General features: G+C 37.8%; 1 protein-coding gene across 5 annotated transcripts in view; it reads right to left on the reverse strand.

Moving 5' to 3' along the window:
* The window catches only part of RGS6 (regulator of G protein signaling 6), a 620,371-nt gene that overhangs the window by 163,656 nt on the left and 429,886 nt on the right, over positions 1-26,829 (reverse strand). The gene's annotated exons all lie outside the window — the stretch shown is intronic.

Raw genomic sequence — 26,829 nt, forward strand, 5'->3', positions numbered from 1 at the left:
CAGCATTATGCAGCAGATCAAAGCTGGGCCTATACCCAGGAGGAAGGAGGTGGGGGAAGGTGTCCCCCACTGGACCTTGGAGCCAGCGAGCTGGGGTGAAATGTGGGCGTCACCGCCAACCATCAGGAGGCCACGGAAGGGCAGGCCACTCCCTTAGCTCAGCTTCACCCCTCATCAAAAGGCCCAAGTCCCTAGGTTTTACATAATTGTTTCGAGTATCCATTAAGAAACCCTCCAAAATATTGGTTTTCCCATTTCCCCTATTATGATTTATGGAATATACTCCAATTGCCTCGAACTTCTTTCTTGAGAACCGCTGGAGTTAAGTCACCACCCTCTCACAGATACGCACTGCGTGATACTGCTCTCTTAGCACAGCAGTCTTCAACAACTTTTTGTCCACGTTATTCTTAAGCATAACTTGAAAATCTTGGCACCCCCTTAACATGTTTTAAATATAACATCATAACATTTTAAAATATGGTGAAATCGCTGCAAAGGAGCTATTTCAGGTAGACTGTATACTCTCAATATATTTTTCACAAAACCTTGGAGATTCAAATCACTCAGCGTGTGGAAAAGAACGCCCCCATAACCTAAATGGCAAGGTAAGGCTCAGGAGACCACATCTAGGAAGGGGCAGCACATAGGAGTTGAAGAGTCCCTTAAAATTATCCAAGCCACGTCCTCTGCAGTTTAACGTTCATGGTTTTAGACTCCCTCTGCTCTTGGCTGTATAGAGGCTGATAGCCTGGGAGCTGAAAAGGAAAAAAGGATTACAGGGGATACTTACATATTTGACACTAGGAACTGATCATTTTTAATACCCTCTTTATTGACAGTAACCAATAAGTGAAATTTAATAAAACTGAAATATTTGCAAAAGGCACCTAAATTAGGGAACTACTAAATTATACCACTAAGTAACAGAACGGGTTTCTTGGTTTGGTTTTCTTTTTCAGCTGTAAAACCAAAAAAAAAAAAAAAAAAAAAGACAAAATAAGAATACATTGCAATGTCAAAGCTATTTCTAAGAGTCGGTAAATAGTTCAAGTGTGAACTGAATTTTACATTTGCCAAACAAAAATATTATATCTCACAGTCTTCACTGTTTCAAGTACAAATAAAAACTCCCAGTGGTCACAGAGAATGACAGAATTGAAGGAACAAGTTATGTGTCTTCATTTTTACTATCACTGTGCTATGGGTGTTTATTTTAGTCTATTGTCTTAATACTACCACAGAGGCTGGAGACATGGACTGTGCCTAATTCCAATCTGTTAGGAACGTACTTTCCAAACAAAGCATGCTGCTGAGGGTGAGCCACCCTATGACTTTTTCCGAGTTAACATCCATGCAGAATATGATGTTATGAATGGACAAGCAATTAAAATTTGAAGCATACATATTTATAACTCAACAGTAACTCTTAGATAACCAAAATAATATGTGGGGGGAGGAGTATTTATCACTGACATTGTTTAGAATCATTGGCGTATGGCGATAATGTAAAGCACACCCACTTTTATTATTATTTTAACATTTTCTACAGACTGTGTATCCATTTGCCCCTAATGTCTGCACTTGGAATGGACCAGCTTGTGACGGTTTGCTCGGTCGGTAGAGGTGGGGTCTGGCTGCGGACGAGGGGTCGGTCCAGCTCTGGACGAGGGGTCGGTCCAGCTCTGGACGAGGGGTTGGTCCGGCAGCAGACGAGGGATCGGTCTCACAAGGGGTTGCGCGGTTCGGCTGACGGGGTCGCCCGGAGAGGCAGGCGACGAACTGGGGACAAGGGAGGCCAGGCCCTTGTCGGGGGCTCTCAGGACTGGAGGGCGCACGGCAGAAAAACTACCGCGGAGACAAGGTAAACACGCAAGTCCACTTTATTGAGGGAGAGGCAACAGTTTTATAGGGGCTGGGGAAGGCTGATTGGTCGAAGCCATGCCCTGTTCCGATTGGTTGCCGGCGAAAGGTCAGTGGGCGGTACTGGACGGGGGAGGGGTGGTGATTAGGGATTGGCTGTCGCTGTTGCTGGGGGAAGGGGCAGGGTTTAGGGATTGGTGGCTGCTGTTGCTGGGGTGGAGGGCAGACTTGAGTTTCCTGCCCACGCCTGGCTGTTGCTGCTGTCGGGGGAGGGGAAAAGGGCAGACTGGAATTTTCCGCCCTGCGTCTGTGCAGGGAGAAAGAAGAAGAAGGGTGCCGCCCCACAGGCATCGTGTGGCGCCACCCGGGAGGAGGGGCGGCCGCGGAAGCATGGCTGCCGAGAAGGGGAGACCCGAGGGCACTCTGCGCCCATGCCGAGCTTCCTTCAGGGGTGGCGGTGAGTCCGACCAGCCACCCTATTATGGGGGCAGCGACTTGGCCTGCCGCGGCCGCTCCCCCGCCGGGCCACACTTCAGCCGGAGGGGTGACCGCACCAGCTCACTGTCCCGTCCTTGGTTTGCCAATGGAGGATAAACGACCTTCCTTGGGAAGGAGCAAAAGGGAAGGAATGAGGTGAAAGAACTCGATTCTGAAGTGAAATTTTCTGCTCTTTCCCTTCAGTCTCAGGGGCCCACCAAGGAAAGGTGGCAGCTCCAGGCGTGGATATCACCTGTGTGTGGCTGTTCATAAACTGAATAGGTGATAACGAATATTAACTAGAGAGCAGTCAGATGGATTGTGTTTCAAGTTTGCTTACATAAGTTTGGTTTGGGTGAAAGTAATATGGCCTATTTGAAAATACATAAGCTTGAGTGGTTTTCAATGGTCTCTTGTCAATGTTAGATTTATGAGGCAGGGTGTAATCCAAAGCATCACGAAGTCAAATTCATCTTCTAAAAGTGAGTGTGTTTGGGAAGTGGCTGTAGCTCAAGTGGTTGAGTGCCTGCCTCCCATGTATGAGGTCCTGGGTTCAATCTCTGGTACTTCCATAAAGAAAAAAAACGCAACTGTGTTCATTAAGCCCTACCTAATGATATACTTTTATTTTACATTCCTTTAAAATCTCTCTCTCTCTCTCTCTCTCACATACACACACATTCACGTGCATGTATACACAATTTTACATGGATGTAATTATAATGCTTATACATAGCTGTAAACGCCTGAAAAAAATTTTCACAGTGATATATACCACGAATCCATCATAAATATATACTAAAAGGGTGAGGGATATGGGGGAATCTCATATTTTTATTGTAACATTTTTTTGTGATCTATATACCTTAAAAAAAAAAAGACAATAAAAAAATATATATATATATATACTATAAGGTATAAGGTATAGATACTATGGTGGATTGAACTGTGTACCCCAGCTTGGAAATGTTCTTTGTCTTGGTCTGCATTCTGCTGGGTGTGGACACAAGGTAAATAAGCTCTCCTCCAGATGTTCCTTCAGTTAAGGTGTGGTCCAGGGAATCAGGCTGAGCTTTAATCAGGGTTACTGACCTCCTTCATAGGGGAAGTGAAAGAGGGAGAGAGAAAGCAGGAGAGGCGGCCATGTGCATTGTCATGTGACAGGGAGGCCAAGGACCAAAGATGGCTGGCAGCCAGTGTCAGATCACCACAGTCTTCGGGAAGGAAGCACCATCTTGTTGATGCCTCAGTTGCGGACTTTTAGCCTCAAAACTGAGCCAGTACATCTCTGTTGTTTAAAACACCCTGCTGCATGGTATTTGTTTTAGCAGGCAGGAAAATAAGACAGATATGTTTAGAAATGATAATAAAGTAACTTTAATGTGCCCATGACCCAGTAAAAGACAAAAAATGATCAGTACCTGTAAGATACCCTGTGTGTCTACCTATTAACGTCTCCTGCTCTCTACCCCTTACAAGAGTGCTAGCCTCTCTGAGTTTGTATTTTCTTTATAATTTTATCTAATATGTATGAATCCCTAAATAATGATATTTAATTTTGTCTGATTTTGAACTTTTTATGAATGGGATCATGACCTATTCTGTAACTTGCTTATTTTTTTCCTCAATATTATGTTCTTGACTTGCATCTATGTTAAGGCCTGCAGTTAATTCATTTACATAGCTGTGTATAATTCTATTGTGTGGCTCTAATGAGCTTAAACTATCCATTCTATAGTCAAAGGTCATAGCCGGGTTATTGTTTTGTTTTTTTTTTTCCTAATATGAACAACGCTACTCTGACCACCCTCCCTGAGCACTTGCACAGCAGATTCTCCAGTTTACTATATGTTCCTAGAAGAGGATTTGCTGAGTCAAAAAAATGTGCACCTGTAACTAGAGCATGATGCTTCCAATGTGGTCTGCCAGTTTGCACTCCTACCTGCACTAAATTAGAGCTCCCTTGCTCCACATGCTCCTGCATGACACTGGCATTGTCAGACCTAACGTTTTCTAATTTGGTGAGTTGAAATGGCATCTCACTGTAGTTTTAATTTGCATTTTCATGATTATTAATGACATTGAGCAACTTTTATAAGCTTATTGGCTATTTATATTTCCTCTTCAATAAAATGCATGCTCGTGTTTTTGCCCATTTTTCTATGGGGCTGTTTATTTCTCAAAAATTTTTAGGAGTCCTTTACGTACTCATGATATTAATGCTTTACTGGTTGTATGTTGCATATGTCTTCTCCCAGTTCTTGGCTTCTTTTCACTGTGTAGTCTCTTTTGATGAGCTTGGATTCTTTTCACTGTGTAGTTTCTTTTGATAAAAATAAGTTCTTAAAATTATTACTGTAGTTGAATTTATAAAATTAGCCTTTGCTGTTGTGCTTTTTATGTCTTATTTTAAAAATCCTTCTGTACCCTGCAGTCCAAAATATTCTCCTACATATTATTCCAAAAATATTTAAATTTTGCCTTCCAAATTTAAGTTCTTAATCCTTCCAGAATTAGTTGTGTGTTGAAAGGTAGGAATCCCATCCCTGTACCCCCACCCCCATTTGTTTAACCAATCATTTATTTACAGCATATCCTTTTTATACCCATTGGCAGTGTCACATATTTTTGTATATAAACCCCAGGTATTGGTTCTTTTGAGGGCGAAAGAGACCCATAGGTTTTATGGTCATGGCAGATGGAGTTCACTGCCATGTCAGTTGGCCCTTCTCTGGAGTTGGTGTTTCTGCATGATGGAGCTGGACTCAGATGTGATCTCTTTTCACAAGCCTTTCATGCTACTTTACTGGAATTGTAGTTGGTGCTGGGGTTTAAGATATATCTAGGAGATCTGAATCTCTAGACTGACAATATGATAGCCAGGCCCTGAGCCTCAGCAGACTTCAGCTCCTACACTCTGGTTTATTGGACTTACTCCACTCAGCTAACATGGAGTTGAAGAATGTCAACCACCACACCATGGAGCCTAGAGTGCCTACAATGAAAGCAGGAAGATTGCATCCAGTATCCACGTGGAATCTAAGCCCCCTCTTGACATAGATGTGGAATGGACACAACCAAGCCAAGGTCCACAGGAAGGAGGAATACAGTAAGGATTAGAGTGGGCTTATTGATATTCTATTCATGAACTATTATGGTTAGTAATTGAGAAAATGTGGCATTGGTGTGGAAAAAGTGGCCATGATGGCTGCTGGGTGCGGGGAATGGGAGGAAGAGATGAGATGTGGAGGCATTTTCGGGACTTGGAGTTGTCCTGGGTGGTGCTGCAGGGACAATTGCCAGACATTGTATGTCCTCCCATGGCCCACTGGACAGAACGTGGGAGAGTGTGGGCTATGGTGTGGACCATTGGCCATGGGGTGCAGCGATGCCAGAGATGTACTCACCAAATGCAATGGATGTGTTATGATGAAGGGGGAGAGTGTTGCTGTGGGGGGAGTGGTGGGGTGGGAGAGGTGGGGGTGAATGGGACCTCATGTTTTTTGAATGTAACATTTTTTAAAAAATGAATAAAAAATAAATAAATAAATAAATAAAGGTCAGTTTCTGAGCTATCAATTGGCCATTTTGTCTATGCCTGTTATAATTCAATGGTATTTTACGTATAATATCTTTATAATAAAATATGATATTATGATATTAGATTGGGCAAACCTTTCTAATTTGTTGTTTATCAGGTGTATTAGCCAGGGCTCTCCAGAGAAACAGAACTGATAGGTTTACTATGTAAATTTACTATATATGTAAATATTTAGAGATTTATTATAGGAATTGGCTCACACAGCCGAGGGGATTAGCAAGTTGGAATTCTACAGGGCAGGGCACAAGTTGGAAACTCAGGTGAAGGTGAAGTTCAAATACCCAGGAGAAGCTAGCTGGCTGAAGTAGAGAGAAATTTTTCTTCTGACTTCTGAAATCCTCAGGTCAACCCTTAAGACCACCAATTGATTTGGATGAGTAGACTTGCTTTATTGCTGAGAGCAATTTCCTTTGCTGATTGTAAATTCAATTAGCTGTAGATGCAACCAACTGCCTGTAGATGCAGATCCATCTATGAAATACCCTTTTAGTAACAATCAGGCCAGAGCTTGCTTGACCAAACAACTGGACACCATAACCCAGCCAAGCTGAGACATGAAATAAACTATCATATCAGGGATGTCTCGGTTAATCTTTGTCCTTTGCTCATTCATAAATGGCTTAGAATCAACCTGTCAAGTGCCTTGGTAAATGCTTTTCCAAATTTTTATTACAATTGCACTGAAACTTCAGATAAATTGAGAGAATTTTGTAATAATGAATCTTTATATCCATGTTAGCTATTATGTTTCTCCATTAATTTAGATATTTCTTTCTCAATGTATTTAAATAAAGTTCTGTAATTTTCTACATAAAGGTCTTCTTTGGGTTTATTTATAGAGATCTTTTGTTTCAGATACTGTAGGAAATCATATACTTTAAAGTTATATTTTCTAATTGGTGTTGTTATGCAGCAATGCAGTTGACTTCTGTATTCTGTGCTGATACTGAGCAATTTTGTTAAACTCTTATTATTTTATTAATTTGCCTATAGATCATTTGCTTTTCCTGTTGACAAATATATTGTTTGAAAGTAATGACAGCTCTATACCTTCTCTTCCAATTCTTATAATGATTCCTTTTCTTATTAGCTTACCTCAAATACAATGTTAATTAGAAGTAAAAATAGTGGTCACTCTTGTCTTACTGATTTTAAAGGGAATGCTTTTAATATTTCATTTCTGAGCGTGTCGTTTCCTGTAAGTGCTTTTTGTATATTCTTTATTAAGTTAAAGGTGTTTCCTTCTACTTCCAGTTTGCTAAGAGTTTTCATGATGAATTGGTTATTAAATTTTAAGTATTTTTTCCTTTATGTATTTCTTCTACAATCCATTATTGTCAACTTGCATTCTTCTACAACCAGTATTATAACCTTGTTATCCTCTAATGACCTATCTTGGTATTGATTTATGATCTTTTTTCAACATATTGTGGTTCAATTTTCTACAATTTTATTTAGGATTCTTTTCATCTATATTCACGAAAGGAACTGGGCTGTAATTTTCCTATATCTTACAGGCATTGTCTGGTTTGGACACTAAAGAAGAATTAATCTCATAGAATGAGCAGGACAATGTTCCATCTTTTTTTTTAAAACTATTGTTTCTAAGAATTTATATAATATTCAAATTATTTGTTCCTTGAATGTTTGTAGAACCCACCTGCAAAAACCTGGAACAGGTGTTTTCTGTAGGGCAAACTTTTAAAACTTTCATTAAAAAGTTACAGGAATGGGGAAGCAGATGTGGCTCAACCACTTGGGCACCTGCTTACTCCATGGGAAGTCCTGGTTTCAGGTCCTGGTGACTCCAAAAAGAAGATGAACAGATGGTGTCCCCTAAAAGAAGATGAGCAAATGCTGCCTCCCACCGCCAGGGGCTACACTCTGCCTCTGCTGCAACAAACAGGTCCCATGAGCCAGCAGACACTGCAGCCCATGGGGAATGGATGTGGCTCAGGCTGTTGGGCACTTCCCTCTCATGTGGGAGGTCCCAGATTTGGTTCCCAGTGCCTCCTGGAGAAGGTGAGCAAACAATAAACAGATAGGTGAGAGAACCATCTGGGGTAGGGGGGGATAAAGGAAAAAAGAAGTAAAATTTAAAAAAAAATTAAGTTATAAGAATGGTCATTAAAATGTTTTTCTTGGGCCAATTTTCGTAATTTACATTTTCTTTTAGAAATTTTCTCATTTCACATATATTCTCAGTTTTGGGCATAAAATTGTTCAATATATGCTCTTTTAATCTAAGATACATCTGTGGTTATAGCCCCTTTTCATGCTGATATTTGTTTCTCCCTCTTGCTCAATTAATTTTGCTTGGGGTTTTTCAATTTTATCTGGTACTATTAAATGTACCAAAAAGGTAGATATGAGAATACTGGGTACTTAAATCAACAAAAGTAATAATTCTTCTTTTCAAAGGCCATTTTGGGCCCATATGATCTATTTTCTCTATTTTATTAATTTATCTTCTTTAATTTTTAAAATTTAATGCTGTTTCTACATATGGCAAATTAGAATCTTAGTTTATTTTCAGCTATAAATTTCCCTCCAAGTACTGCTTTATTCTGATCTTACAAGTTTTGATATGTAGCATTTTCATTATTCTTTAGTTTTAAGTAGTTACTAATTTCCATTATGATTTTTTTCTCTGATTGGAGTTTAGAATTATATTTTGAATTTTCAATCTTATTTATTACTTGTCTTTTTTATTATGATTACCAGGTTAATTGCTTTACTACAAAAGAATGTTGTCTATATGATACCAAATCCTCAAAATTATTTAAGGCTTGCTTTATGACCTATATTTGTTTAGTTTTTGTAAATATTTTGTGTTAATTTTGAGTTGTTGGCCATGTCTTTTAATACATACCATTTGATCAATGGATCAAATGTTAATTCTTCTGTTTAAATCTTTCATATACTTTTTCTTTTTCTCTCTACTTATCTATCAGCTACGGAGAGGTGTGTTCGAATCTTCCATCATTATAATGGGTTTGTTGATTTCTCCTTGTAGTTGACTTTTTAAAAATTCTTTGAGGTTATATTTAGGAGTATACAAATTTAGAATTTTTGTATTTTCTTAATGAATTAAACTTTTTATTAATGATTACTGACCTTAGTTTTCTCTAGTCATGTTTTTTTCTGTCTTAAATCCTAATTTTCCTGATATTAGTATAGAATGCTAGCTTTCTTTTTGTTATTGTTTGGTCTATTTTTTCCCATGCTTCGGTTTTCAGTTTTTCTGTATTTTAGGGTATCCAATCTCACAAATCCTGTCTTTTAAATGGAGAGTGTGCTATTGTGATTATTCATGTATAATAATTCTTAACACATGTTTTTTCCTTGATTTTCTTTTCTGTTTATTTTTGCTTTTCTCACACTTGTTGAATTGAGGTTCCCCCACTGTCCATGAGAACAAAATGCTCATAGTCTATATTTGTTTTTCTAAAAGTTTTCCTAGAAATTTTAATATGCATTGTGGTTGGTAGAAAAATGACCCTCCCAAAAATGTCCCTGTTTTAACGTATCAAATCTATTAATATGTTATCTTCCATGGTGTATTAGTCAGCTAAAGGGGTGCTAATGCAAAGTACTGGAACTCTGTTGGACTTATAAAGGGTATTTATTTGGGGTAGAAGCTTACCGTCAAGTCATAAGGCCCTAAAGAGTCCAACTCAAGGTACCATAAGAAATATTTTCTCCTCCGGAGTCTGTTGCCACATGTTGACACAGATGGTGGGCGATGTCTGTGAGGGTTCAGTCTTGCTTCTTCTCCCAAGGTTCCATGGTCCCAGCTTCTTCCAGTCTCAGCTGCAGGCTGGGACAATTCTTGTCTCTCTCCCTGGGCTTATTTCTCTCCAGGCTCAGCTGCTCTGCTCTCTCCACAAGGACAGCCGTAAACTGTCAGGTGAATGGCTCATCTCTCTTCCTGGGGGCTCTGCCATATCTTTTGGAACCTTTTCTCTTTCCTCACATACCTGCTTCTCTGTGTGCTTACTTCCTGGACTCCAGGATCTAAACTCTGTCTACTCTGCCTTGTCATTTTCTCTGTGAGTCCCCACCTACCAAGAAGGCAGGGACTCAATGTCCTACTGATGTGGCCCAATCAAAAACTTAATCATTATTTAATCAAGTAAAAGTGAAACCTCTGAGGCAAATCCAATCTAATATGCCCAGAGGAACAGACTAGTTCACAAACATAATCCAGTATCTATTTTTGGAATTCGTAAATGATATCAAACTGCTACACATGGCAAAAGAGATTTTGGAGATGTGATTCAATAAGGATCTTGAGATGGGGAGATTACCCTGCATTATCTGAGTGGGTCCAACTAATCACAAAGATCCTTAACTATGGAACTGAGAAGCAGAAAAGTCAATGTCAAATTGATGAAGCATAAGAAAGACATGGTCGGCCATTATGGCTTTGAATATGGAAGGGGGCCATGAGTCAAGCTATGCAGACGGTTTAGAAGCTGGAAAAGGCAAGGAACAGATCCCTCCCCTGCAACCTCCAGAAGGAACATCACCCTGCCAGCACTCTAATTTTAGCCCCATTAAATCCATTGTGAACTTCTGTCTTGTTTTAAGCCACTGAGTTTGTGGTAATTTGTTATAGCAGCAATAGGAAAGTACACACACACACAAATGTCAAGGAAACTGCTGTCCAACAGAACTTTCTACAATGATAGGAATTTTCTATATCTTCCCTGTTCAGCATGGTAGCCATTAACAACAGGTGGGAATGTGAGCATTTGAAATGTGGCTAGTACAGCTAAGGAACTGAATTTTAAATTTTATTTAATTAACAAAATAAAAATGCCATATGTGACTAGTGGCTACCATATTGACAAGTTTCAGTCTAGAGCTATTAAGTATATTTACTCTGTTCCCAAACAACACAGGATCTTAGAACCTATAAACTGACCAACCCCCTTTCAACTTGCATTCTTTTATTTCCCAGCATTTAAAAGTTATTTGGCTTTTCTTAATTCATCACTTTAGACATTATTGTTTTTGCTTTACACAGACAATGTTTATTTAGATTAACCCATGCCTACCATATTCCTTACTTAATTAATTCCTTTTGGTACTTCAGACTTTCCTTCTGGGATACATTCTTCCTGAAATACATTCTATATCAATTCCTTTGGCGAAAGTGTGTTAATACATTCCCATCATTATTTTGTATGATAATTTTGCTTTCATTGTTGAAAGATAGTTTCATTTCTTACAGAATTCTAAGTTATTTTTTCAAAGCAATTTGAAGATATTCTTTTACTACCTTGCAGCTTCCATTTTTATACCTGAGAAATTACCTGTCACTCATTTGTTTAGATGGGCAATCTATTTTTCCTTTCTAGTCGTTTTGAAGATCTCTTTGTATTTAGTGTTCTGAAATTTTAAGTCAATGTCACTAGGTATAGATTTGTTTACATTTATCCTGCTTAGAATTTGTTTGGTTTTCAGAATCTGTAGAACAATGCTTTTAATCAACTTTGGAAAATTGTCAAATATTTAAAAATAGAGAAAAAAGTAATAGAGAAAATAGAAGAATTGCCTCTTCCCATTTTCTCTATTTTTTTCTTTTTAAAATTTTATTAGATAACATAATTTCTCACTCTTTCTTAGATATTTTTAGCCTTTCATTTGTGTTTTTGTCTTTCCATGCTACATTTTGAGTATTGGAATCTATAATATATTCTAGTTTACCAATTCTCTTATTTTAGCTATGTTGAACCTGCTCATTAAAGTTTCTATTACATTTCTAATTTCAATTATTATATATTTCTTTTTTTAAACTTTTCAATTGGTTTACTATTCATACATGAACATCCATAACCAATAAGTATACAGTGTAAGTTATGAACTTACAAAATAAACATGCATATCATGATGCATACATTACCCCACCATCACCACCTTGCATTGTTGTGAAGCAATTGTTACAAATTATGAAATAGTGTCATAAAAACAGTTTTACTAACCAGTATCTTACATTTGGTGCATTTTTCCCCAACTCACCCAGTTAATGGCATCCTGTATTAGTAGAATATACTTGTTACAGTTCATGAGAGAATGTTCTCATATTTGTTCTGTTATGTTGAGTTCCATGTTCTCCCACAGGATTCATTGTGTTATATAGTCTCAGGCTTTGTATAATCCATTTAAAGTGCACATTCTGTGGTTCTCATCACAGAGTTGTGCTGTCGTCACCTCAGTCAATTTTAGAACACTTTCATTACTCAAAAAGGAAAACTCTCATACCCCCTTATACCCTTTATTGTAGTCCCTTAGACTTGATATAATATCTTCTTTGCCATTGCTACAAATGTTTACATTATTACTGTTAACTATAATCTATAGTTTACATTAGTTGTATTTTTTTCATATATCATCATATACTTAACACTTTGTAAAGGAAAAACATTCTTATATTTATACTACTAAGCACAATCTTCATCAACCACAAAAATCACTATGGTATATAGTCCCTACATTAGTCTTTAGCTTCCTGTCAGTTGAAATATTACATCCACAGGCTACCCCTTTCAGCCACAATCACATTTATAAATTAGCAGTAATGGCTATACTCATTATAAAGTATTACTATCAACTCTATCCATTTCCACACGTTTATAATAAACTTTAATAAAAATTCTACATATATTAAGCATCAGCTCCCATTCTCACCCATATTCAATTTCCTAGTAACCTATAATCTACAGTTTATCTCTAGGGGTTTACTCATTATTTTAGCTCATATTAGTGAGGCCATACAATATTTATCCTTCTGTGTCTGACTTATTTCATTCAACATAATGTCTTTAAAAAGAGAGAAGATACAAATAAATACAATCAGAAGTGTGAGAGGGGACATTACTACTGATACCAACAAACTGGACAATGTAGACAAAATGGACAAATTCTTTGAAACACACGTGCAACCTACCCTGACCCTAGAAGATATTGAAGACCTCAACAACCAATCACAAGTAAGGAGATTGAGACAGTTATCAAAAACCTCCCAAAGATGAAAAGCCCAGGACCAGATGGCTTCACAGGTGAATTTTACCAACCATTTGAAGAAGGATTAATATCAATCTTGCTCAAAGTCTCCCAAAAAATTTAACAAGAGGGAACTCTACCAAACTCATTCTATGAAGCCAACATCACCCTAATATCAAAGCCAGATAAAGATAAGATGAAAAAAGAAAATTATATACCAATTTCAATAATGAATATAGATGCAAAAGTCCTCAACAAAATACTTGCTAATTGAATCCAACTGCACATTAAAAAAGAGTTACACATCATGATCGAGTGGGTTTTATCCCAGGCATACAAGGGTAGTTCAACACAAGAAGACCCATCAATGTAATACATCACTTATTAAACTGAGGAATAAAAATCACAAGATCATCTTGATTGACATGGAAAAGGCATGAGAAAATCTAACATCCTTTCTTGATGAAAACTCTCCAAAAGAAGGAATATAAGGAAACTTTCTCAACATGATAAAGTGCATTTATGAAAGCCCCACAGCTAACATTGTACTTAACAGAGAGACTGAAAGCTTTCCCTCAGATATCAGAAACAAGACGAGGATCCTCACTTCACCAGTGTTACTCAACATTGTGCTAGAAGGTCTAGCTAGACCAATTAGGCAAGAAAGAGAAATAAAAGACATTCAAATTGGAAAGGAAGAAGTAAAACTTTCACTATTTGCAGAAGACATGATCCTACATCTAAAAAACCCTGAAAAAATCCATAATGAAGCTTCTAGAATTAATTGACCAATTCAGCAAAGTGGCAGGATACAAGATTAATACACAAAAAAAACAGTAGCATTTCAATATACTACTAATGAGTAATCTGAGTAGGAAGTCAGGAAAAAATCTATTTACATTAGAGACTAAAGGAATAAAATATTTAGGAATAAACTTAACCAAGGACATAAAAGATTTGTATTTGGAAAACTATGAAACATTGCTAAAAGAAACCAAAGAAGATCTAAATAAATGGAAGGACATTCCATGTTTATGAATTAGAAGACTAAATAGCATGAAGATATCAATTCTAACCAAATTTATCTATAGATTCAACCAATCCCAACAAAACTTCCAACAGCCTTTTTTACAGAATTGGAAAGGCCAATTATCAAATTTATTTGGAAGGGTAATAGATCCTAAATAACCAAAAATATATTTGAAAAGAAGAACAAAGTTGGAGGACTCTCACTTCCTTACTTTAAAGCATATTACTTAGCTATTGTGGTAAAAACAGTATGGTATTGGCATAAAGATAGATATATTGACCAATGGAGTAGAAATGAGTGTTCAGAAATAGATGGTCAAATTTATGGCTAAGTGATTTTCACAAGGCTGTCAAGTCTACCCAGGTGAGCCAGAGCAGTCTATTTAATAAATGGTGCTGGGAGAACTGGGTATCCATAGCCAAAAGAAAGAACGAGGACCCCTATCTCCTATCTTATAAAAAAATTATCTCAAAATAGATCAAAGAGCTAAATATAAAAAACTACTACCACAAAACTGCCAGAAGATAATGTAGGCAAACTTCATCAAGATCTTGTGGTGGGTGGTGGTTTCTTAAACCTTACACCAAAAGCATGAGCAATGAAAGAAAAAATAGATAAATGGGACCTCCTCAAACTTAAACATTTTTGTGTGTTAAAGGACTTAGTCAAGAAAATAAAAAGGCAGCCTACTCAATGGGAGAAAATACTTGGAAACCACATATCTGCTAAGGGTTTGATATCCATGTTATATGAAGAGATCATAGAACCCAATGATAAAAAGACAAACAACCCAACTGAAAAATGGGCCGAAGACTTGAATAGCCATTTCTCGAAAGAGGAAATACGAATGGCCAAAAAGCACATGAAAAAGTATTCAACATCATTACCTATCAGGGAAATGCAGATTGAAACTACACTGAGGTATCATTTCATACCTTATAGAATGGTCATTACTACAAAAACAGAAAACTAAGGTGCTGGAGAGGATCTGGAGAAATAGAAACACTCCTTCACTGTTGGTGGAAATGTAGAATGATACAGCCTTTGTGGAAGACAGTTTGGTGGTTCCTCAAAAAACTAAATACAGAACTGTCGTATGATCCAAAAATCCTGTTACTAGGAGTATATTCAAAAGAATGAAAGCAAGGATGCAAACCGACAGTTGTACACCAATGTTCATAGCAGCATTATTCACCACTGCTAAAATATGGAAACAACTCAAGTGTCCATCAACCAATGAGTGGATAAACAAAATATGGTACATATATACAATGGAATACTGTTCATCTGTAAGAAGAAATGAAATCGGGATGCATATGACAACATGAATGAACCCTGAGGTCAATTATATTTTTTCATTTCCAGATGTTCCATTTGGCTTCCTTTCAATGTGTAGTCCTTTTTGAGAGTACTTCATCCCCAGTCCTTTCACACACTTCCCATACTCTCTCATTTCTTTAAAAAGGTTAGGTTAAACATACAAAGCTGCAGTGATTGATTGTTTTTTACCTACTATATTGGCAATTTTCACATGATTCAATGTAATAAATACTCTATGATTTGTATATGACAATTCCAATATCTCAATCTTTATGGGTTTGATTCCACAGTTCGTACTTTCTGCTGTCATTCATGCTGGTTTGTTTTCTTATGTTACTAGAGATTTCTGATTTTTTTTTCTGGGTATTTTTGGTCTGTATTTAAAGTGTGTTTTTCCAGATAGGAGATGTGTTCGCTTCTGCCAGGTACTTAGGGGAAGTACTAACATGGAATAACTTTAAACTTAATTTTTTGCTTGGATTTTTGGGGTTACATGGGGTTTAAGGAGAAATACCATCAAGGATATAGGATTTAGAATTAGGAATTATCTAGGGAGAGGTTTCTTCTTTCTTTCACTCTAATAATAGCCAATCTCAAACAATTATACCCATTATCTCCCTCTCTAAGGCCCTTCGCCCAGCCCTCAGTTCACCCATTGCTGTGAAATGCTCCTTCATTTCTCCTCTCTCTGATTTTTCTCCTCTAGTCCCCACAGAGATCCTTCCTTGTGCCTCCAAGTGTCACAAGGATTCTAGAGGTCAGTGCTCCACACATTTCTCCTTGGGTATCATACCATATTATGGTTCCCTTCTGCCTGTTGCATGCCCTTTAAGACATCCCAACCCACCCTCCATTCCAGCAGTTTGCTTATAAACACCGGGATGAGGGTGGGAGTAGTTTAGGCAATATTGATTGTAAACAAATGTTAGCTACAGTGAGCTCAACAAATGTTGCTATCATCATTAATTCTAAGTAAAAACATTCTAGGGCCATATTATCTGAGAAAGATATAGGTTAGGACTCTGTAGAAGATCCTGAACCAAAGAAATTGTTCTTGAATCTGTAAAATGGTGTCTTATAGTCAAAACCTAGGTTAAGGGTTTTAATCAAAGTTTTATATAAAAATAACTTCAAATTTCCTGTTTGCCATGAAGAGTAGAATTAGGCTTTATTTTGGCAAAACATACCTTTTAAAATTCAGTGTGTTTAAGGAAAAAGACCTTGATAGATGTATCAGTTTGATATTATTGATGAATTCCAAAAAAGAAATATTGGATTATATTTGTAATCTGATCTGTACCTGGCATGACTGAGTTATGATTAGATTGTTGAGTCCCCATCCCTTGGTGGGTGGGGACTCACAGATAAAAGGCATGGTAAAGAACAAAGTTGAGAGTTTTCTGATGTTGGAGTTTTAATGTTGGAGTTTGATGCTGAAGACTTAAGCAGGAGCCCTGGGAAGTAAGCTCACAGAGGAAAGAGAAGCCAGCCCCAGGAAGAAAGGAACCTTGAATCCAGAGAAAAGCAAGCCCCAGGAATGTAGGAACCCAGGAAGCCTGAACGCTTGCAGACGTCGGCAGCCATCTTGCTCCAACACATGACAATAGACTTTGGTAAGGGAAGTAACTTATGCCTTATGGCCTGGTATCTGTAAGCTCCTACCCCAAATAAATACCCTTTATAAACACCAACCAATTTCTGGTATTTTGCATCAGCACCCCCTTGGCTGACTAATACAATAGATGACATAATGACAAGTTCTAACATTGGCTTTTAAAATTCTTTATATATAATATATGACATAATTATTTTAACATACCAATAATAAAAATGTTTTGTTTTGTAAATTAAAGCTTTATCTGGTGCCATCATCATCAGTAGACAAAATCAATTGCACAAGAAGCTAAGCTGAAAATTAATTCTCTTTGTTCATAATCCTTGCCTAGACTTCCTGCCAACAACATGATTTTGCCAGTCTTCCTACCAGCAACACATCCAGCCATTTAAGTGCACAGAATTCAGTGATACAAAAGCTAATTCAATGAAATCAACAGTCATTGTTGCTAGCCCACTATCCCTTATCATGTAACTACCTTACCGTGGTAGTTTTCTGATTCTTTCTTTAAAAAAGATACAGAGATGCTAGATCTGTTGCAATGAATCTGGATTTCATTCTCTCCTCAAATTTTATCTTACGCCCGAACAAATTTTATAGACGTGTTTAAAAAGAAATCTTAGAGTACAATTAGAGGGTTGTATGGTATATTTTCACTTTTAATAAATGAGCTGTCTTTTCTTCTTTCAATCCACTTAACATTTTTTCTCAAAGCAAAAAAATCAAACAAGGGAAGATGTGAAAAAGATGAATTAATGTGACATTTAGAGTAAGATTTTAATGACACAAAGGCTAGAAAATTCAAGTTTTGTCTTTTGCTTTCACAATTATAACTTGACAGGATTTCAGATTGAACCACATAAGAAGAAAGTAAAAATGTGTATATTTAAATAAAACTTGCTATAGTGAATTTATTTTTGTTACAGCATAATCAATATTTAATTAAGCATTATCTCTTCCAGAGTTGGCTCCTCAGGAGTCCACACCTTTATTTCAATCATTACTGGTTTGAAGTGTGACAGCTATTTTTGGAAATTAACGAGTATTCCAAAATCCTCTTGGGAAATAAGCAAGAACCAGAAAACCACCTTCAGTTACTTATGGTTACAGTTTATTTAAACAAAAATTGGCATTTCGCAATTTGATGATAGACCTTATTCACCAAACTGATTTCAAATTACTTTTTGTTAAAAAAACTATTTGTATTGTGAAATATCACACATGAAGAAAAGTACTCAAAACACATATGTACAGTTAACATTATTTAAAGACAACACTCATCTTAATGTAACTCAGGTTTGAAAAAAAATCTGGCTCTCCAGTTATCCCTCACAGGTATTGTACCAATTGCAACATACTCCCTGCTCCTTAGAGAAAGAAAATAATACTAACTTTCGTGGCAATCACTTCCATACTTTTCCTATCACTTTTATCAGCTAAATATGGGCCTAAATACTATCATTCTATAATTCCTGTGTTTTGAATTTTATATAAATGGAATCATACATTATGTATCCTTCTGCAAGTGCCTTCTTTCGCTCAGCCTCTTGTCTGTGAAATTCATCCATGGCAGGGGTCAGCAAATTATGGCCTGTTATTTGATTTTGTAAATAAAGTTTTATTGGAGCACAGCATCTCTACCCTTTGTGTTATTTGAGTTGCATATGTCCTCTTTCACTCTGGCTTGCTTTTTCAAGCAAAGGTGCTTTCTCTTAATGGTGACTTTTGAAGAACAAAAGTTCTTAATTTCAGTATATTTCAATATATCAATCATTTTCTTGATGGCTAATCCTATCTCTTTTCACAAGCCTTTCCTGTTACTTTACCAGAATTGTAGTTGATGCTGGGGTTTAAGATATATCTAGGGGATCTGAATTTCTGGACTGACCATATGATAGCCAGGCCCGGAGCCTCAGCAGACTTCAGCTCCTACACTCTGGTTTATTGGACTTACCCCACTCAGCTAACATGGAGTTGAAGAATGTCAACCACCACACCAGGGAGCCAAGAGTGCCTACAATTGAAAGCAGAAGGATTGCATCCAGCATCCATGTGGAATCTAAGCCCCCTCTTGATATAGATGTGGAATGGACACAACAAATCCAAGGTCCCCAGGATGAAGGAATACAGAAAGGATTAGAGTGGACTTACTGATATTCTATTCATGAACTATTGTGGTTAGTTATCGAGAAAATGTGGCATTGGTGTGGAAAAAGTGGCCATGGTAGCTGCTGGGTGTGGAGAATGGGAGGAAGAGATGAGATGTGGAGGCGTTTTTGAGACTTGGAGTTGTCCTGGGTGGTGCTGCAGGGACAATTACCGGACATTGTAGATCCTCCCATGGCCTACTGGATGGAACATGAGAGAGTGTGGGCTCTGATGCTCAGAGATGTATTCACCAAATGCAATGGATGTGTCATGATGATGGGGGAGAGTGTTGCTGTGGAGGGTGTGTGGGGACCTCATAGTTTTTGAATGTAATATTTTTAAAAAATGAGTTAAAAAAAAGAAAAAAAATCTTTTTCTATCCTGGGCCCATAAAAATAATCTCTTATCCTCTAAAAGTTTTACTGTTTTGCATTTCCCATTCAGATACGTTGTCCAGTTTGGATAGATATAATTTTTTTCATATGAATAATCCAATTTTTCTAGTACCATTAACTGAGCACAAGTTTCTCACACAGATGGCAGAAGGAATGCTCTCCTTATTGATATGTAGCAAACAACATCCTTAGAGTAAACCCAAAGATGAGTTCATGGGGCTATCTCTTATAGCATCCTTTAATATATTTCTATGAGATCGCACCAAAACAATTCAATATAAGGAATTCTGTAGGGAAGTAATATGGCAGGGAGAGGACATTGAGCTCTCTGATGGCCTAACTTAACCCAAGAATAGATTTAATTGTAACATCTAGAGGATTGTAAAACTCAACCTTCAGTCAAGCTTTCATACCTATCTTGTGAAGAATCACAGTAGGTCAGAGCTATAATGCATCACAGAGATTGTTTAATCCAAATCTCCTAATTTAACAGATGAGGAAATTTAGAGACTGATGACCAACTCAAGGTCGCACATTTACCTAGTGACAGTGTTGTAGACCTGGACCCTTTAACTCATGCTGTCCTGCCAAGAGGCCACTAGGAAAATGCTTTAAGTGCTTATGCCAAAAGAAAGCCATTAAAATAAGTTTGTGGATTATAAAAAGAGATGGAAATGTACATATACAGAAATATGATGGAATAACTGGATAAAAATGCATGTATAGATCTAGGATATTTTCTGAATCTCATTTATACAATGAAATTCATAAGGAGGCTCTAGATGGATTGAATTTTAATCAAACTCCTTACCTTATTCTTGGTGAGAAAGAGGTAGAATTGGGACTAATGGATGGATGCTAGAGGGAGGCAGGTGAATTTCACTTTGTTATAAGGGAGACGTTTCTAAAGGATAAAGTTGCCCAAATATGGAATGAAGAGATGATAACATTTATCTTTGGAGTATATTCAAGCAGAGGCTGGAGGGCAACTGGCAGGAATGTGCTGGTTATGGTGATTCCTGAATTCAGGCAAGCTACAGTAGAAGACCTGGCAGATGCTGAAAATAGAGGTTACTGAACCCAGGCCCACGGTGAGGTCCTGCTTTGTGTCACGCAAGTGATGCTCATGCTCAGGGAGAAACACCTTTAAGGAACCTTTCCAAATCAAGAGTCTATACAATTTTTAGGACGAGGTCATGGAACCAGCATTGCAATGGTCATGAGGAACCCAGAATCTAGTCCTGGTTCTGTCCCTAACAGGCTGTGTGATTTGGGAGGCACATTACATCATATCTCTGGGACTATTATCTGTCTGCAAGGACAAGTGAGATTAGATGTATCCTATGGTTTCTTATACTAGGATTTCATGCTTCTGAGGTTGACCTGGAAAATATTATCCTCCAAAGTCCCTGGAAAATTCTTCCTGACATTCGGGTAACAGAGAATTACCCTGTAATGAGTGCCTATTATGATGTGACTGGTTTCCTGGATTTGGCAGGCCTTTTATCCCAGATATATCTATCACATGCAGGGCAAGTTGGGAGTGGAAAGGGGTGGTAGGCTGGAAGTTGGAATTCAGAAACCTCACCATCATGGCTCTAACTGCTATCTTTATTACGTATGGTTCAAAAAGGAAAATCTGAGGAGGTTCATCTCTTGTTTTGAAAGGGAAATGGTAAGGTGATCATGAGGTGCCATTTGTGAGGGCACCTTGCTCAGAAATACCAGGCTCTGGAAGATGAGATGGTACACTTTCTGCCATAGGCTGGCATTCATAGTCATTTCTTGTCTTATCCATTGAGCCTTTCCAAAAAACTGCCTTGACTTTCGGTGAAATGTTGGGTTCTTTCTTTTTCCCTTCATTCTTCTCTCTCCAAATCGCCATCTTTGTTCTCTGAGGTTCATTTGTTTGCTAAACCTCAGCCTTTATACCTCTTAATTTTTATTTTTGAAGAAGAGATTGTTCTAGTGACTATCTCTTATGTTTGGTTTTCTTTCCCCTAAATATATACATCTCCTGTCTCAGTACATTCACTCCCTTGGCTGGCCTCCCTGACCCAAACAAGCTCAAATCCACAGGCAAACCAATGGAAGTCTTTCACCCTCTCCATCCCAGCCACATCTCTGGATTTACCTACGAGATCCTGATCTGAGCGATGGGGATAATTTCCCTGACATGACAGCAGGGAAATTTCAAACTTAAAGTCACAAGAGATGGGATATAAGGTAATGTTTTCACAAATCTGGTAGGAGATGAAGTTAATGGATTATAGATGAAGATGTGCAAATTGTAGTACCCAGTCATGTGCCTGGAGTCCCCTGCCATTTAGCCTCTGTTGACTCCCAAATCCATGTATCATGTAAAATGTTCTCCAGAACTCAGTCATTCACTTCTAACTGTCTCCTGGGCAGTACCATCTGAATGCCCCATTCAAAATCTCAAACTCAATATGACCAAGATTGATTTTGTGTCTTCCCTTCTAAATCCATTCCTTCCTCAATTCCCTATATTGAGTAAGCAGGATCATCCTCTACCTAATTCCTATTTCTCCCTCTTTGAGTCTTTTATTAATGTTTAGAGATGTGTATACTTAAAATTAGCATCATCACACTAACAACAGAAGTATTGGTTTCCAAAAGTGTAGTTCAGCATAAGGACCCCAGATTTGATATACATAGGAAAAACAATATGATAGATTTACTTCAAAATTATTCTTTTAAAAGTAAGAACTGGTAGTTCAAAGGCACTTAAAATTTGAAGTGTGAAAGCTCTTTCAGGGTCTGGTCCTGATTGTAAAGGCTAGATCAAACATTTAATGGTTAGAAAGAAAAAGAAGAGAGTAACAAGACAGGATGAGATTTCATTTTCAGCATAGATGGTTAGAAAAGATGCTTTCAGTCCAGGCTCTGTGTGGATACTGCAGGAATCCACCAGATAAATTTCATTTGTGAGGTGAAATGCGCAGAAATGGCTACTACCTATCATGTCACTCATTCCAACTGGTAGGCATCATCACATTATGAAGGTTATAAACAAATTACCACAAAGCTTGCTTAAAAGGGACTCAGCTGAAAGAAATAACATCCATTCAACCCTGGGTAGGTACCTCAGATCCCTGTGACGTCACCTGTGACTTCTAGAAAACTTCCTTTATTTCACTGTTCTGCTCTACTTATAACAGCATCTTCTCCCTCTTTCTTATCCTCATTCTCCACAAATTTTCTTTTTTTGAAGCCCATATTACCCAGGTCTTTATTTTTCACTTTTATTTCAATTTTAACTTTTTGGGGGCAAGCACATTCTTTTTCCGGGAACTTTTCTTAATATGCCTAAACTTTCATTTTAGAATTTCTTGCCTGGGCTCACTAATTTGATCCATCGCAATTGTACACATCTGCATATTTCTATGCGTGGTGGTTTGAAACTATATGTACCTCAGAAAATCATATTCTTAAAGCTAATCCGTTCCTATGGGTATAAACATATTGTAAGTAGGACCGTTTGCATGGGTTACTCCAGCTAAGGTATGGCCCAGGATGCATCTTAATCCTCTTACTGGAGTCCTTTATAGAACAAAATTCAGACACACATACAGAGAAAGCCACAAAAGCAAGAATCTGAAAGCAACAAAACCCAGAAGAAAAGGGAAAGATGAGCTGATGCTGCTATGCCCGTGCCATGTGGTGGAAGAGCCCAGGTTCGCCAGCAACTGGTCTTCAGGCAGAAAGCATTGCCTTGATGATGCCTTGATTTGAACATTTTTCTTAGTCTCAAAACTGTAAGGTTGTAAGCTAATAAATTCCCATTGTTAAAAGCCAACTCATTTTATGGCATCAGCTTTGAGTAGCTTAGCAAATAAAACACCATGTATTTGTTTACTTGGTGTATATAAAAAACAGTTGCTTCTTTTTACCTTTGGCATAATTTGGATAAGCTGGTAAGATTTTGACCTCACTGTTGTAACTGGACTACACAGAAATGGGTCTTCTATCAAGGCCCTACTTTCTTTGGGCTACTTCCTGCAGAGTTACATTATTCTCCTCTTTGGTTTTCACCATGCTGCTGAGAAAGTGTGATAAGCAAACTTTACAGAGCTTCTGACAGTGATGGACTCCCGAATGCACTGGGACACTCCTGGCGCTTCTCATCAGTATGGTCTTTGGGAGGAAACTGGTGCTTCTCGACTTTCACCAGAGGACTGTCATTACTGGTGTTAGCTGTCTTCACCTTCTTGCCTTCTTACATTGAATTTACTTGTGGGTTTTGTTTTGTTTTTTATACTTTTCCCATGGTAATAGGTCACATGTAGGCATGGACAGTTTAGCTGTCCAGCAATGAAAGTGTTTGAGAGACGGATGGTTAAATTGGCCTTCTTATCTCCGTTGGCTCTACTTCTTTAATCTTCACCTTTTTATTTTTCCTAAGGCAAAGGAGTCCCAATAGAGAAGAGAAACGGCTACTTGCAGCTATTGTCGGTAGAGGGGAGTTCTAATGGTGGTGATAAGCACTCCTAACGGGATTGAAAGTGTTGCTGCTGGCTGTTTCAGTAGCAGTCAGAACGTCTGGAGGAGACTGCTAAGTGGGAGGAAAGATTGCAATGTGGGCTGGTTACTGATGTGTGTACACAGCTTCCTCAGCCTAGTGACAGTGTCGCTATGTATTCACGGATTTACAACTTAGATTTGATACCCGTGGGTCTTGGTGTTCGTGTAGCTCTCTCCTCAAGTACCAGCCATGTTAAGAGGGTTAAAAGAAGTAAGGATTTCCTAAAATACTGTTGCAGGGTTCCTCTCTAGAGGAGGCTGGTGTGAGTGAAGAGCTTGGAGCTGGTGTTTTGGGGCCAGCTCTGGTTGTGGTATAATCACACTGCTCATGGGGTAGGTGCTTACACTTGTGGCTCCATCTCAATCAGCTGAATTTTTTGTGTCAGTCTGTGGCTGAAACAAGTACTCACTGGTGAGGACTGAAGTTTTTATTTGTTGGTTTGTATTGCTTAGTGAATTTCTCGTATTACAAATGATGACTCTCTCTCGTACCACAGCAGATGTGTCTGGATGCCCTGTGTTTGATCCCTTGGACAGGTTGAGCTTAAGATACATCTTCTGTCCTGAGATTTTACTGGCCTTAGGGCTATCTATCTATCACCTGTCTGTTTGTCTATCTATCTATCTATCTATCTAATCTATCTTTCTATTTGTCTGTCATCTTTCTATCATCTATCATCATCTAGCTATCATTTATTTTCTAAACTTTCTATTGTAGTAACATATATACTACTCAAAATTCCCTATTTTAACCACTTTCAAGTGTATAACTTGGTAGTATTATTAATAATTACATTCTTATAAATATTGTGCTACCATCACCAATATCTATTACCTCAATTTTTCATTACCTCAACAGAAACTCTGCACCTATTAAGCAATAACAGCCCCTTCCCATTGCTACCCAGACCCTGGTAACCTTAATCTACTATCCATTTCTATAAATTTGCATATTCTAATATATCATATCTGCAAGATCATACAATATCTGTCTTTTTGTGTCTCACTTATTTTATTCAGCATAATGTCTTCAAGGTTCATCCATGTTGTAACATGTATCATAACTTCATTCTTTTTTATGGCTGAATAATACTCCATTGTGTATATATATACCACATTTTGCTTATCTTGAGGGATATGTAGGTTGCTTCGACCTTTTGGCTATTGTGAATAATGCTGCTCTGCATATTGTGGTACAAATAGCTGTTCAAGTTCCTGCTTTCAGTTCTTTTGGGTATAGACCAAGAAGTGGATTGCCAGGATATATGGTATTTCCGCATTCAACTTCCTGAAGAACCGCTAAGCTGATTTCCACAGTGGCAGTACCATTTTACATTCCCAAGAACAAAGCATAAAGGTTCATATTTCTCTGCATCCTCATCAACACTCACTTTCTGATGCTTTAATAATAGCCATCCTAGTGGGTATAGTTTTGATTAGCATTTCCCTGATGGCAAATGATGTTATCTTTTAATGTGCTTATTGGCCATTTGTTTATCTTCTTCAGAGATATGTCTGTGCAAGTCCTTTATCCATTTTTAAATTATGTTGTCTTTTTTGTTATTGAGTTGGAGCAGATCATAATATATTCTGAAAACTAAATCCTTATCAGATGTATGATTAGCAATTATTTTCTTCCATTTTATAGGCTGTCTTTTCACTTTTTTATTTTAGGAGGTCCTGGGAATTGTACATGGGAAGCAGGTGCTCAACCATTTGAGCTACATCCATTCCCCTCACTTTCTTGATAGTGTCCTTTGAAGTACAAAAGTTTTTAACTTTTATGAATCCATTTTAATTATTTTTTCTTTTGTTACTTGTGCTTTTGGAGTCATATCTAAGAAATTACCTCCAAATCCAAGGTTATGAGGATTTTCACCTATGTTTTCTTCTGAGTTTTATGGTTTTAGCTTTTATGCTTAGGTCCTTGATACATTTAGAGTTAAATTTTGTATATGGTATACGATAGGGGTCCAAATTCATTCTTTTGGATGTGGGTATACAGTTTTCTTAGCACCAATTACTGTACTTGGCACCCTTGTCAAAACTCAGTTGGCCATATCTGCAAATAAACCTCACTACCTTTTGCTCATCCCCTCACCCATGATGTGGAACGTGACTCCCAGAAATGAGCCTTCCTGGCAATAAGGGATTATTACCATGTGTTAATCAGTGATGAATTTGGAGAAAGACCTTAAGAAAAAGGGGGAAATATTAAATAAAATATAGTTTTTATGGCTAAGATATTTCAAAGTGAATTGGGAGGTCATTCTGGAGGTTACACTTATACAGGTCTTAGCCAGACTTCACAAACTGCCACAGTAAACAAAGTCTCAAAAAAGAGTGCTCCTGAGGGCCCGAGGGATGTCCGGATGCCACAGGCAAGCCACACGGCCTTATGAAATCAATACTCCCTCAATGGACCCTACCTGGGAATATATGTAAATATACTTCCCCAAAATAACATAGTTATACTTATTTATAAATCCCCTAATCATGATTATTCTATTCCTTTTATCTGAACCTCAAATTTTCAATTTGCTTGTTAAGTACATTTCTCTGAGACTTTAAAGTCTTTGGATTGTTCCCATGCCAGTTGAGCCCTGAAAAACAGCAGATATGCAGCCAACTCCTGCCCTTTAGTTCTTCAGGCCTGCCCTGGACAACTAACAAAACTGTGATGATGGAAGAGCTCCAGCCCAAACAGAAGGAGTATCTTTAACTGCAAGCCAAACAATTCCACTCTTCTGCCTCATACTATCTATAGCCTTTCTCAGCCTGAAGCAGTCAGGGCAGACATCATCCCAATCCCTTTAAGACTGAG

The sequence above is a fragment of the Dasypus novemcinctus genome, chromosome 3 (genome assembly GCF_030445035.2).
Source record: "Dasypus novemcinctus isolate mDasNov1 chromosome 3, mDasNov1.1.hap2, whole genome shotgun sequence".
NCBI lineage: Eukaryota > Metazoa > Chordata > Mammalia > Cingulata > Dasypodidae > Dasypus > Dasypus novemcinctus.